The sequence below is a fragment of the Camelus ferus genome, chromosome 6, assembly GCF_009834535.1.
Source record: "Camelus ferus isolate YT-003-E chromosome 6, BCGSAC_Cfer_1.0, whole genome shotgun sequence".
Classification (NCBI taxonomy): Eukaryota; Metazoa; Chordata; class Mammalia; order Artiodactyla; family Camelidae; genus Camelus; species Camelus ferus.
This window is the reverse complement of record NC_045701.1, coordinates 70,605,023-70,616,448: the sequence shown is the minus strand read 5'-3', so window position 1 is coordinate 70,616,448 and position 11,426 is coordinate 70,605,023. Positions and strand designations below refer to the sequence as shown.

General features: G+C 44.6%; 1 non-coding gene and 1 pseudogene across 1 annotated transcript; both read left to right on the top strand.

Moving 5' to 3' along the window:
* The first annotated feature begins 4,674 nt into the window (after nucleotides 1-4,674).
* Nucleotides 4,675-4,746, top strand: TRNAS-AGA. The gene has a single exon. It is a non-coding gene; the product is annotated as a tRNA-Ser (tRNA).
* A 64-nt stretch (nucleotides 4,747-4,810) lies between these two features.
* LOC106729591 lies at nucleotides 4,811-5,392 on the top strand (annotated as a pseudogene).
* Nucleotides 5,393-11,426: the final 6,034 nt, after the last annotated feature.

The following is an 11,426-nucleotide window of genomic DNA, read 5'->3' as shown; positions in this document are numbered from 1 at the left end:
AGGCCCCGCTGCTCTCCTTACCGGCAGCTTCCTCCCAACATATGCCACTGCCATCTGGCTCTTCTGAAGCACTGCTCCAAACCACACATGTGCTCAAGAATACACATGTGGCTCCCTATGGCTTCCTGCCTTTGGAATCAGGTCTTAGCCTCTTGCTTGGGCAATCAGACTCCTCCAAGTCATAATGCAACTTGTCTTGCCAATCCCTTTCCCACTACTTTCCCAACCTACTAAGTTCTCTCTCCCCTCCCTTGCCCTTATGACTTACCTGGGAGGGCAGTTCAGGCAGGTGCTGCTGGTAACCCACCCAGACCCCCTTGTCCAGACTGGTGCACCAGCCCCAGATACAAGGTCCAAAAGACTGGCCCTCTTGCCTCAAGGGAAGCCAAGTCTGTGGCACCATCCACACTCCGGAGCCCAGCATGGGACCAGGCTGAGGTGATACTTCGGCAGAAGCTCATCTTTGTGTGGCCTCTTCCCATCTCCTGTCCTGTTTTCCTCACTTTCTTGCAGACTTTTTCTCTGGAGAGAACTCCCTCATAAATCACTCCCCCAAGAACCTCCTCCTTGGGCTTTGCTTCTAGGAAGCCTCATCTAAGTCTCCTTGGTCATCTGGGAAGTTAACCTAAGGCAATGGTCGCCTCCAACTCCACCACCAGGCGAGCTATCCCAGAGGTCACAGAACAGAAAGGCTTACGGGCCAAATTAAGATGCTTGAATCACACAATTCATTTAATCAATTTAAAACACGGTGAGAAGCAATGGCAAACTTATAGGACAGACAAACACACTTAGGATAAGTGCAACAGGTAAAAGGACCTCCCATCTAAATCCTGGATCACACAACATTCACACATCTTCTCTCTGCCATGGCGGCCTTCCCTCCTAATGTGCTGATAAAGGGCTCAGAGGGGAGGGCAACCGAGGGGACCAGCTGGAAGATGGTGTCAATGCACAAATTGCCTCTGTGGGGAAGATTCACGGGCAGGTACACCTGGTCACCCTGTGGGACTCCGTTTCATCTGCTGAGCAGTTATGGATTTTATCTATGTTTCTGGGACACAGTGATTGTCACCATTGGAGCGCCATCTCAGGAGAAGACGTGATCTCTGCCTTGTAAATATTTAAGGTTTCCTTGATCTATTCTTTCCTCTGTCAGTAAGCAACTCTCTCAATTTTTTCATCATTTTATCTATGTTCAACACACAGACATTCTGTTTATTCTGTGTCCAAGATACCTCACAAGCTACTTCCTTCTGTACATAACTTCTCTCATTTTCTATGGCACAATTAAATATTCTTAAATTACACAACAAACACAAAAAAGTTCCCTTTTCTAGAATGACCATCTCCTACCCATTAGTCCCCAGAGCTCTTTGTGTCACCCCTAATGTAAAACCACATGCTTCAGTAACAGAACAAGGATTCAACTCAGGATTTGAGCACTGGTTTGTCTGTTTCTAAATCTGATGTGTACATCACTGTGTCATACAACATGTTATTTGGCAGCGTGGCTTATCTCTCCTGCAAAAGCCTGTCTTTCTTATCTCTGTATTTCACCCCATCTCTCTCTCTCTCTCTCCCTCTCTTCCTCTCAGTCGTTCCCCCTCCCTCTCACATGCACAGACACAGTGCTTGCCCATGGTGGACCTTCAAATGATGCTTGTGGGGTTCAACTGAATCTATTAACATTTAAGAAAGAGCACAGCCAGCCTGCTCTCTTGCATTACCACCACTTGACTTAAAAAGCGAGAGGACAGAAGCAAGCTTCCTCCTCCAGCAAAGCTCTGAACAGAGCATGTGCTAAATCCTGGTTTTTACTTTCCAGATTCAGACTGTGAACACCAGGGTCCTGATGTCTCTCCAGACTAGAGAAAGCAAAATCCTGCACCACTGAGACTATAGAACCGGGAGCCTCTGTCCCTTTCCAATTGGTCCACCCATCACAGCACCAAAGCTGAGCTTTTATACGTGAAAAGTGCTTGCCAAATTCCCAGAATAGGCGTGGCAGAAAACTGAATGACAAGGTAAGAGTGTAACCTTGTACTATGCTCTTAATAGCGGCGAGTTGAGGGTGATACAGTCCATTAAGAAATGAAAGTCTTAGTGTCGGCCAGTCAAGCTCATACACAGAGCTTTAGTTTAGGTTCAAATCAGCAATCCCAACCCACACAGAAGTTGCTGGAGACAAGGATTTGAGAAGGACCCCTTATTCTACTGAACGACTCCTCCAGCTTCTTAAAAGGTCCAGGGTCCCTGTTCCAGCTGTTCTTCGCTACACCTCATATTTGGTCAGCCTCTCCCAGGTAGTAGCCACAACTCTCCCCTTCACACCCTTTTTCTTGTTTTCTCTATCACTTAGGATGCTTTGGGGTGATGAGGATGGCAGCTAACATTTATTGAGTCACAGGTTGGGTTCCAGGAAGCAGCCTGTGAAACACATGCAGGATGCGCTGTTCAGATCAACCACCGCAGAAGGGGAGGGAGAAGAAGCAGGACTGGACCGAGGGAGAAGTAGAGCTGAGATGGAAGCCCAGCAAAGGCCTCCATCAACCCATGAGAGTTCTAGAACTGGGGTGGCCTTCCAGAGTTGAGGCAAGGGGTCCAGGTCTTTCTAGCTCCACATAGATCAGTCTTTGGATGCAGACTGCTCCCAGAAAGAGGCCATGGCCTTGGGCAACACGGTCATCTTCAACAGGGGCAACCCTTGTAAAGTGCTGGCCATTGAGCACCGCTAGTGGCTGGAGAAATAAATCTATTTCCAAAGCATGATCCAGGTGGCAAGTCACAGCTCCCACGGTAAGCACTTGCTATCTGCCAAGTCTCATCCTACACCCTTCATGTTATCTCGTGCAATCCTCACAACAATCTTATGGGGTAGAGACTAGAATTATCGCCTATTGCATGTGGAAACTGATGCACAGAGAGGTTAAGTAACTTACCTAATGTCACACAGCCAGGGAGTGGTGGAACCAGGATTTAAACCCAGGCAGTCTGACTCTGATGATCCTCTGCCCACAGCTCCTCCCATACTAGTAAAAGAAAAGCCACCAGAAACTGGATGGGGATTTTTCCCAAGCATGTAGACAGTGTCTAGCAAATAACAAGCAGGTAAAATGTTTTGAATGAATGAATGATTTCACAAAGGGAAAAATTCAGTGCTGTGGGTTCAAGAGCAACTGGAAGTCTGGCTCCACTTCTCTGTTCTCTGTCCCCTTCCATGTGTTGGCTTTGTCCTCTGGATGGCTTCCATCAAGGTCACAAGATGGACTTACAGCTACCTGTCTACACCAGGAGAGGAGAGAATTTCACTTTCATATCCATCCAAAGACTCAAGCATCACACTTCACATTTCAATCTGAAGCAGTCACTGAGGCAAAAGGATTGATATTATCCTGCTTGGCTTAGAACAGTCAGGAGCTCCCTTGACATTCCATCCAAACCCAGGAGGAGAATCTGGGTGCTGTTGGGAAGTGAGGAGAAGAGGAGTGGATACTGAGTAGGCAACCAGTGAGCACCCACTAAACTCTATCCTGGGGGCCTCCAAGCCCATGAACCCCTTTGCTCCCTCTGCAAGGCCTAGCTTCACCTTTTCCTTATCTTCTCCCTCAATGTCCATCATCCACCTCCATTCCACTGCTCCGAGTTTAGGGAAATGGCTCACCCTCAGATCCTGTGGGAGAAGGAGAATAAGAAGAAAGCAGCCCCACTGGGAGTGGGGTCTGGGCTTGGGATGGAGTATGTATAAAATAATAAGATTTTTTTCTGCAATTAGATTAACCTCTTTGCAGAGCCTCAGATAATGCTTGATGGCCACACTATCTAAAATATGCCTCCACTTCCACTGCAGTCAGTCTCTCTCCTCTTTCCCTGCTTTATTTTCTTCATAGCCTCATGTCTATCTGGACTTGCAGTGTTTTTATGTTTATTATTTGTTTGATGTCTCTCTTCTCCACTGGAATAGATGCTCCACAAAAAACAAACAAACAAACAAACAAAAAAGACTTTCTCCCATTCATCACTGAGTTTTTGACACATAAAACAGTGACTGCCACCTAACTGGTGCTTAATAACATTTGTTAATGGGAAGGATGGATGGATGGATTGAAGGATAGATGGATGGAAGGATAACCATCTCCTTTGTGTTGCTATAGTAACAGGCTCAGTCTCCTCCTCCACCTTGAGTGGCATTACCAAAGATTTCCTTGTGCTACCCACAACTTCAAAGTGACAGGCCCCCAGAAGGCAACTGGAGAAAGACAACAGGGGAAATGCCATCTTATTTCAAAGAAATCACAGACTGTCCTCATGCCCCAGAGAACATCTGATCCATAGATACTGGTCACATGTACATGGTCCCACGTTTTAGAAACAACAAATCAGTGAAATCATTTTGTCTATACACATTTCACACATGTGAAATGTAAGATTTTTTCAGCAATATTTTCAATTCTTAATAATTATTAGATTGATAGAAATCACACATACACTACAAAGCCAGCAATGGCCGGCTCACTTCAGCTAACGTTTAATGAGGAGGGGAGATTGTCTTAGCCACACATGTTCATGTTGTTCACAGGATCTCCATCTACAGAATGAGGAGACTAATTCTATCAGTCCTCACCTGGCAGTCTGGGAGCACCAATTAAGAAAGAATAAGAGTGCTTCCAGGGGGAGGGTATAGCTCAGTGGTAGAGCACATGCTTAGAATGCATGAAGTCCTGGGTTCAATCCCCAGTACCTCCATCAAAAAACTAAATAAATAAACCTGATTACCTCCTTCCTGCAAAGAGTGCTTCCTACCACTGTCATGGTTCGTCCGCTCGACTGCATCATCGCTGTGTCCCAGAACATGGATATGGGCAAGAATGGGGACCTGCCCTGGCCCCCGGTCAGGAATGAATTCAAGTACTTCCAAAGAATGACCACAGCCTCTTTAGCAGAAGGTAAGCAGCGTTTGGTGATTATGGGTAGAAAGACCTGGTTCTCCACTCAAGAGAAGGACTGACCTTTAAAGGACAGAATTAGTTTAGTTCTAAGTAGAGAACTCAGGGAACTTCCACAGGAGCTCATTTTTTTGACAAAAGTCTGGATGATGCCTTAAAACTTATTGAGCAACCAGAATTAACAAATTAAGCAGATATGGTTTGGATAGTGGGAGGTAGCTCTGTTTAAGGAAGCCATGGACAAGCCAGGTCATCTTAGATTATCCTGCAGGACAAGGATCATGCAGGAATTTGAGAGTGGCATATTTTTTCTAGAAACTGATTTGGAAAAATATAAACTTCTTCCAGAATATCCAGGTGTTCCCTCTGATGTCCAGGAGAAAAAAGGCATTAAGTACAAATTTGAAGTATATGAAAAGAACAATTAATGTGAAAGTGTTTTCTGATCTATTTCAAGCGCCCCCGCAATTATGTATTTTTTCTTATAAAGAATTTTCTTGACTTTAGATCCATGGATAATTATTTCTAAGCAATGAGCTTTTATTCCTCATTTATCTTTTTTTATTTTTTGATTGAAGTACAGTCAATTATAATGTGTCAGTTTCTGGTGAACAGCACAGTGTCCTAGTCATGCATATACATACATGTATTTATTTTCAATTTTTTTTATTAAAGGTTATTACAAGATTTTTTTAAAAAAGAAAGAATAAGAGATCACAGAATTTGAAGCCAATCTCCCTGGGTTCAAATCTTAGCTTCACCTCTTACTGTCTGGGGGGTCTAGGGCAAGTTGATTGATCTTTCTGTGCCTCGTATCTCATGCATAAAATAAGAATACTATTACCAGTTACTACTATTACTGCTGTGAAGATGAATGAGTTATTACATGTATAGCACTGAGAGGAGCACCTGGCTCACAGTAAGCACCAAGTACATGTTGGCTATTGGAGTGTCTGGTCCTCAGTGTTGAAAAAATCAGTCATCGTGCAAGTCTCCCACACAACACACATACATACATAATACAGCCAGGCATTGCTTCATATTCTGTAGTAGTGGTTTCATCCAACTTTAGACCCAAATCCCAAATCCCTGCTGACACATACTCATGATGCTTCCCCATTGTATATCGTTATGACATCACGCAGTGTCTTGATAAAGCAATTTACCAACTGCTCATTCTAGTTGCTATCAGAGCAGAATTACCACTTTTGTTTCATAAGCTTCTTAACAATGGCATTTTCTCCAGGATAGTGTTGTGTTCCAGTGCAGAGCTTTGGAGTCAGATGGACATGAGTTCAAATCCTGACATTACTAGTTACCAGCTATGTGATATGGGGCAAGCTGTTATACTTATCTAGCTGTGACATTATTCCCATTTCATGGATGAGGAGATAAAGAACCAGAAAGAACCAATTCTAAACATGAGCTTCAGGTTGCTGTCTATGAAAAAGATTCACCTTGCATGGTTCTTATAAGGAATGAAAAGATAAGATATGTGCTACCTTTAGATTAGTGCTTAGCACATGCTAATTTATGCTAATATAACATATCTTAGGTAAATAGTGTCGGTGAATAGTGAATTTCTTGAAACGGAAAAAAAAGTTGCTTTGAATAAACTGTTGACAGTTAATGGGACTCTCTGATGGTAACCCATGTGTTTGGGTTCAAGATCCCATAAACTTCCACCCAGCTTTGTGTTGTAACCTTACAGTTTCCCTTCATGAAATTTGAGAGGTGATGTTTTGACATTGTTTCATTTCCTCCTGATGGGTGGGCTTAACTGGTTTCTCAATTTAGGCCTAGCAAAAGGGAGAAGTATTTTAAATCGCTGCAACAGTCCAAGTGGGTCATACCTTCTGGCCTCTGAGAATGAGCCCAGAATTCTCTTCTACTCTCCTAAAATACTTGGGCTTCTTCCAATTCCTCTAATTGCCAAATAGAATCCTTTCCTTAGTTTCTTCAAAGCTCCCCCTTTCTCCCTTCAACTTGCCCCTTGGCACTTGGGTACGTTAAAGATGAATTTTAAATAATATCAATCACATTTCACGTTCTTGTGGCACACTTCTGTTCATTAAACGCCTTCACGCCCATTCTTCCTTATTGGCTGAAGGAAGAAACGGCTCCTTAATGGATGACACAGCGAGGGTGAGAGAGCTGAGCCAACAAGCCCTGGGTGTTCAGCTCCAAGCAAACACCACCGTCTCCTGGTACAAGAAGAAGATAGTCTTTGACTGACAGACACTTTTTTAAAAATTGTGGTCAAATAGTCATAACGTAGCATTTACCATCTTTTAAAAAAATTTTTGTAGGGGAGGTAATTAGGTTCTTATTTATCTTTAATGGAGATACTGGGGGTTGAACCTAGGACCTCATGCATGTTAGGCACACACTCTACCACTGAGCTATACCCCTTCTTCTGTTTTAACCACTTCTAAGCATCCAGTTCAATGGCATTGAGTATATTTACACAGTTGGGTGTCATGACCACCCATCTCTAGATTTTGTCCCATCTTCCCAAACTGCAGCGCCATCCTCATTAAACACTAACTTCCCATCCCACCCCACCCACAGCCCCTGGTGACCAACACTCTGCTTTCTGTCTCTATGAAATGACTGCCCTGGAAACCCTGTAGGAGAGGAATCGTACAGTATTTGTCCTTTTGTATGACAGACACTTTTGCAGTAAGATTTCTGAAGGAAGGTACCAAGATTCTTTCCCCCATTGCGTTTATTTTGGCTAATGTTGCCCTTTAGCCAGAAAGGGAGTCTCTTCTTCAACTTAAAGTAACCCACTCTCATGGACTGAACACCTTTTAGGCCCTGCCCTGCAAAACAGGTTTTCTAACGTGTCTTCGCTGAATGCTGTTCATTTCTCCAGGTAAAGACTTGAATTGTGGTCATCAGAAAAGAAAAGAAAAGGAAAAACTTCCTGGAGAAGGACAGAAGACGTTTTCTCATGCCACCTCTGAGGTTCCCAAAAGCCCCTCTCTCCTCCACTGGCCACTGTGTGTGTGTGGATTGTTTTTGTGCTTTGTTTCTGTTTTAAAGAACTCTGTGATCCACTTCAGTTCATGTTTTGCCCAGAAAGCTAACACAACTGCAAATCCTTTCTGCCTGGAAATCCTTCCAGGCTTTTCAGAGGCCTCTTTGCTGGTTCACTGGCCACTTCCCTCCCTCCCAGGCCAGCCAGCCTCTCTGAGTCTACTGCCCCCTGGGCCGCCTGCCTGGCTCCTGAGAGAAGCAGCTCTCTGGAAGGAGCCTGCCTTTTCTGTGGGTTTCTATTACTTGGAGAAGCACAGGCCCCCCAACTGGGCGCCCCAGCCCCCTCCTGGGGCTTCCCCCTCAGAGAATTGGCTCGGCTGGCCATCACCATGACAACGGCCTGGCCCAGAGCCTGGATGACGCCAGGCCTGATTCCCCTCCCAGCAGCAACCGAGTCTGTTTGTTTGGGTTCCAGCTGCTTTTGTTGGGCTTCCTCTTGTCTGTCAGTTTGAGGCAACTTCAACGCTGACTGGCTACAGGGAGCTGGCCTTAGAATCCCTAGGATACCAGGAAGTCAGCTCCCTGCCCAGGGCAGGAATTTCCTGGCACCCTGGGGTATTCTCCATCACAGTAACAAGATCTAGAAGAGCCCTTCAAGCAAAGCAGAGCCTCCAGGAAGCCTGGGCATCAGATAATCCGCTAATACTCTGACCCCCCAGGCAACTTCTATCAAGGGCACTATTACTAACCCAAAGTTGGCTTTGCGGTGCCCCACCCATAACAAAAGGCCAGCCTGTTGTTTGATGAATCGGAGGAAGCTTCACATGTCAGCAGAGCAGTCCAGCTGTGCAGAAACATCAAAAATAAATAAACCCAGGATGACGAAGAAACAGTATGTGGATTTTGAGGGACAGTTTAAGGCAACGTGGCGATAGACATCCGAGGGGAACGTCACCTCATCATTTGGCGTGGTTTCACCTTTATTATTTGCATAACATAGAAGCAGGAATCTGGAACACTGTGACTAACTTGAAACGTATCTTCTAGCCTTTTGTCATTTCATCAGGTTTTTATCTCTGAAATAATTTACTTTAATAACTTGCTTGGCCGCCAGGGCTCCTGAGTTTCCCCAGGTCCTCTGATTTGTGATATAAAAGGTGCTTCTGGTGCATCACCCTTTGAAGCTGTGTCAGAGCACCCTTTGCTCCTCATCTGTAAGATGGGGCTAAATAATGCCAACCAGCCGGGTGGTCCAGTACTTAGCTCAGCCTGGCGCTTCCTGAGCTATGATCATTATCATGAACTCTTACCTATGCCTTTTTCCTGAGCATCCCGACACTTTATAAGAATTACATCCTTGATTCTTTCAACAAATACTATTTAGTGAGCCTCAGTGGCCCAGGCACTGCGCTAGCCCCTAGGGGTAAAACAACAGACAAAACCAGACATAGTTCTGGCCCTTTGGTAGCTTCTAGACTAGTGAGGGAGACAGATATTTATCAAATAATCACACAAAATATAAAATTACATCTGTGTCATGTAGGTGAAGCCACCTGAGACCCTCCAGGCCAGCCCATCCCCCAGCTGATACCATGGAGGACATCAGTCTGCCATATTGAGCAGAAGAATTTCCCAGCCAATTCCTGTCTTAATTCCTGACCCACAAAATCACATAATATAATAAACTGGTTGCTGTCTCAAGCCCGTCCCCCCAGATAAAACTAATCACATCTGTACTAAGTGCCTAAAGCATTAAGAGAACATGAAATAGAGGAAATAAACTACATTTTAGCCTCTTTTCCTAGCTGGGATACTAGAGTTAAAGAAGGTTAAATATAAGAATTTAGAATGGAATTATTTGATCTCTTAAATCCTAAAGCTTAAAGCAAAGCCTAGGGATGTAAATTCTCAAACCACAATCCTGCAGAAAGATCCTGGTTTTCTGTATCAAACCTTGTTTCACTGAAGAGCGCCCTCTTCTGGCTAAGGGTGTGCTCTCGAGCCACGCTGTTTCCTGAGGCTGCTTTCAAAGGGATTTGTAGAATATGATGCTCATTTCTTCACCAAATGTGTGCTGAGCACCCAGGCCCCGGGGGTACAGCCTGAATCAGACCCAGGCTCTCCATCCTTGTGCGGCTGACAGTCATGTGAACTTCCTGACGTCTCTGAGAGTGTAGGGCAAGCTTCAAAACTCCCATTTGATAGATGAGGAACAGAGACAGGGACAGGGGATAAAACTATGCTATGGTATTGATCATTTAGGACTAGATTTTAGGACTCAAGGAAACAAAGAATCCCACTGAACACTGGACTGGGCAAAATTCCTCACCCTTCTTAGCCACCCGGCTTCATCACCCTCTGCTTCCTAACCTTGAGTTCCCTCATGCTCAGGAAGTCCCCAGAACCAGGGGACCTCACCTCCCCATCTCTGTGGCCTCACGTGACTTTCCCTGCAACTTCATCTCTGCAATGACCATTTCTCCAAAGCCGGTCTCCAGTCTCCCTCCTCCCTAAGACCCTCCAGCCCTCCCTGACACCTTGCACCCAGTAGCCCTAGAGTGTAACATACATTTGGGAATGTATATCCCAGCAGGCGCCTCACTGTATATCCAGTCACATCCTGTGGAGAGAATCAGACAGATCTGGGGTTCAAATCTCAGATCTGCCAACTTACTCCCCTGTGATGTTAGAAAGTGATGTTGCCTTCTCACTCTAGTGTTTTCATGGGTACAACATGGATAGTAGCTGTTCTGGAACTTAAGTGATACATTTAGAGCACTTGGCACACGGTAAGCACTTAGCACATTATATGTCTAAGTCATTTAACATGTTCAGTCTGGTCACCTGATTGGACAACATCATGGCCCTCGAGGCCCCTAGCACAGTCGGGCGTGTGTGGAGAGACATCACCCAGGAATTTTAAAACTCACACAAAATTCTTGGGGAACAAGATCTTCTCCAGAAAGCAGGTGGGTGTGCAGATTCTAACAGCATTAAGAATACACTCTGTGCCGCCTGGTGGAGACATGACCTGGGAAGCATGGTGCCTGGGGCCCATGATATTTTTAGGGATCCAGAGAAATGTTTTAATTTCTTTAAAAAAATCAGAAGAAAAAGGTTAACTTTCATGTCAAAAAGGTACAATATATTATATATTCACCTTTATATCAAAGCAATCATAAAATGAAATTTTAATTAACTTTTCTAGAGAAAGAGGCCTACAAAGATCAAAGTGTGCAGGGCCCATTAAGGTCATAATGCAACCCTGATGAAGAAAGGCCTCTGCTATTAAAAAAAAAAAAAAAAAAAAAAGAGTAAGAAAAGCCAACTGTGGCAAAAGAGTAGATGATGTAAGTGTTCCTCCCAGCCCTAACATCCTTCAGTTCAGGGAGTTCCTTTGCCTCAGCATGGCTGGGATCTTTTACAAAGTGTATTCTTAAGAGTACATTTTCCTAACGTTATTAGAGCTGGATGCCCATCTGCTTTTAGCAGAAGATC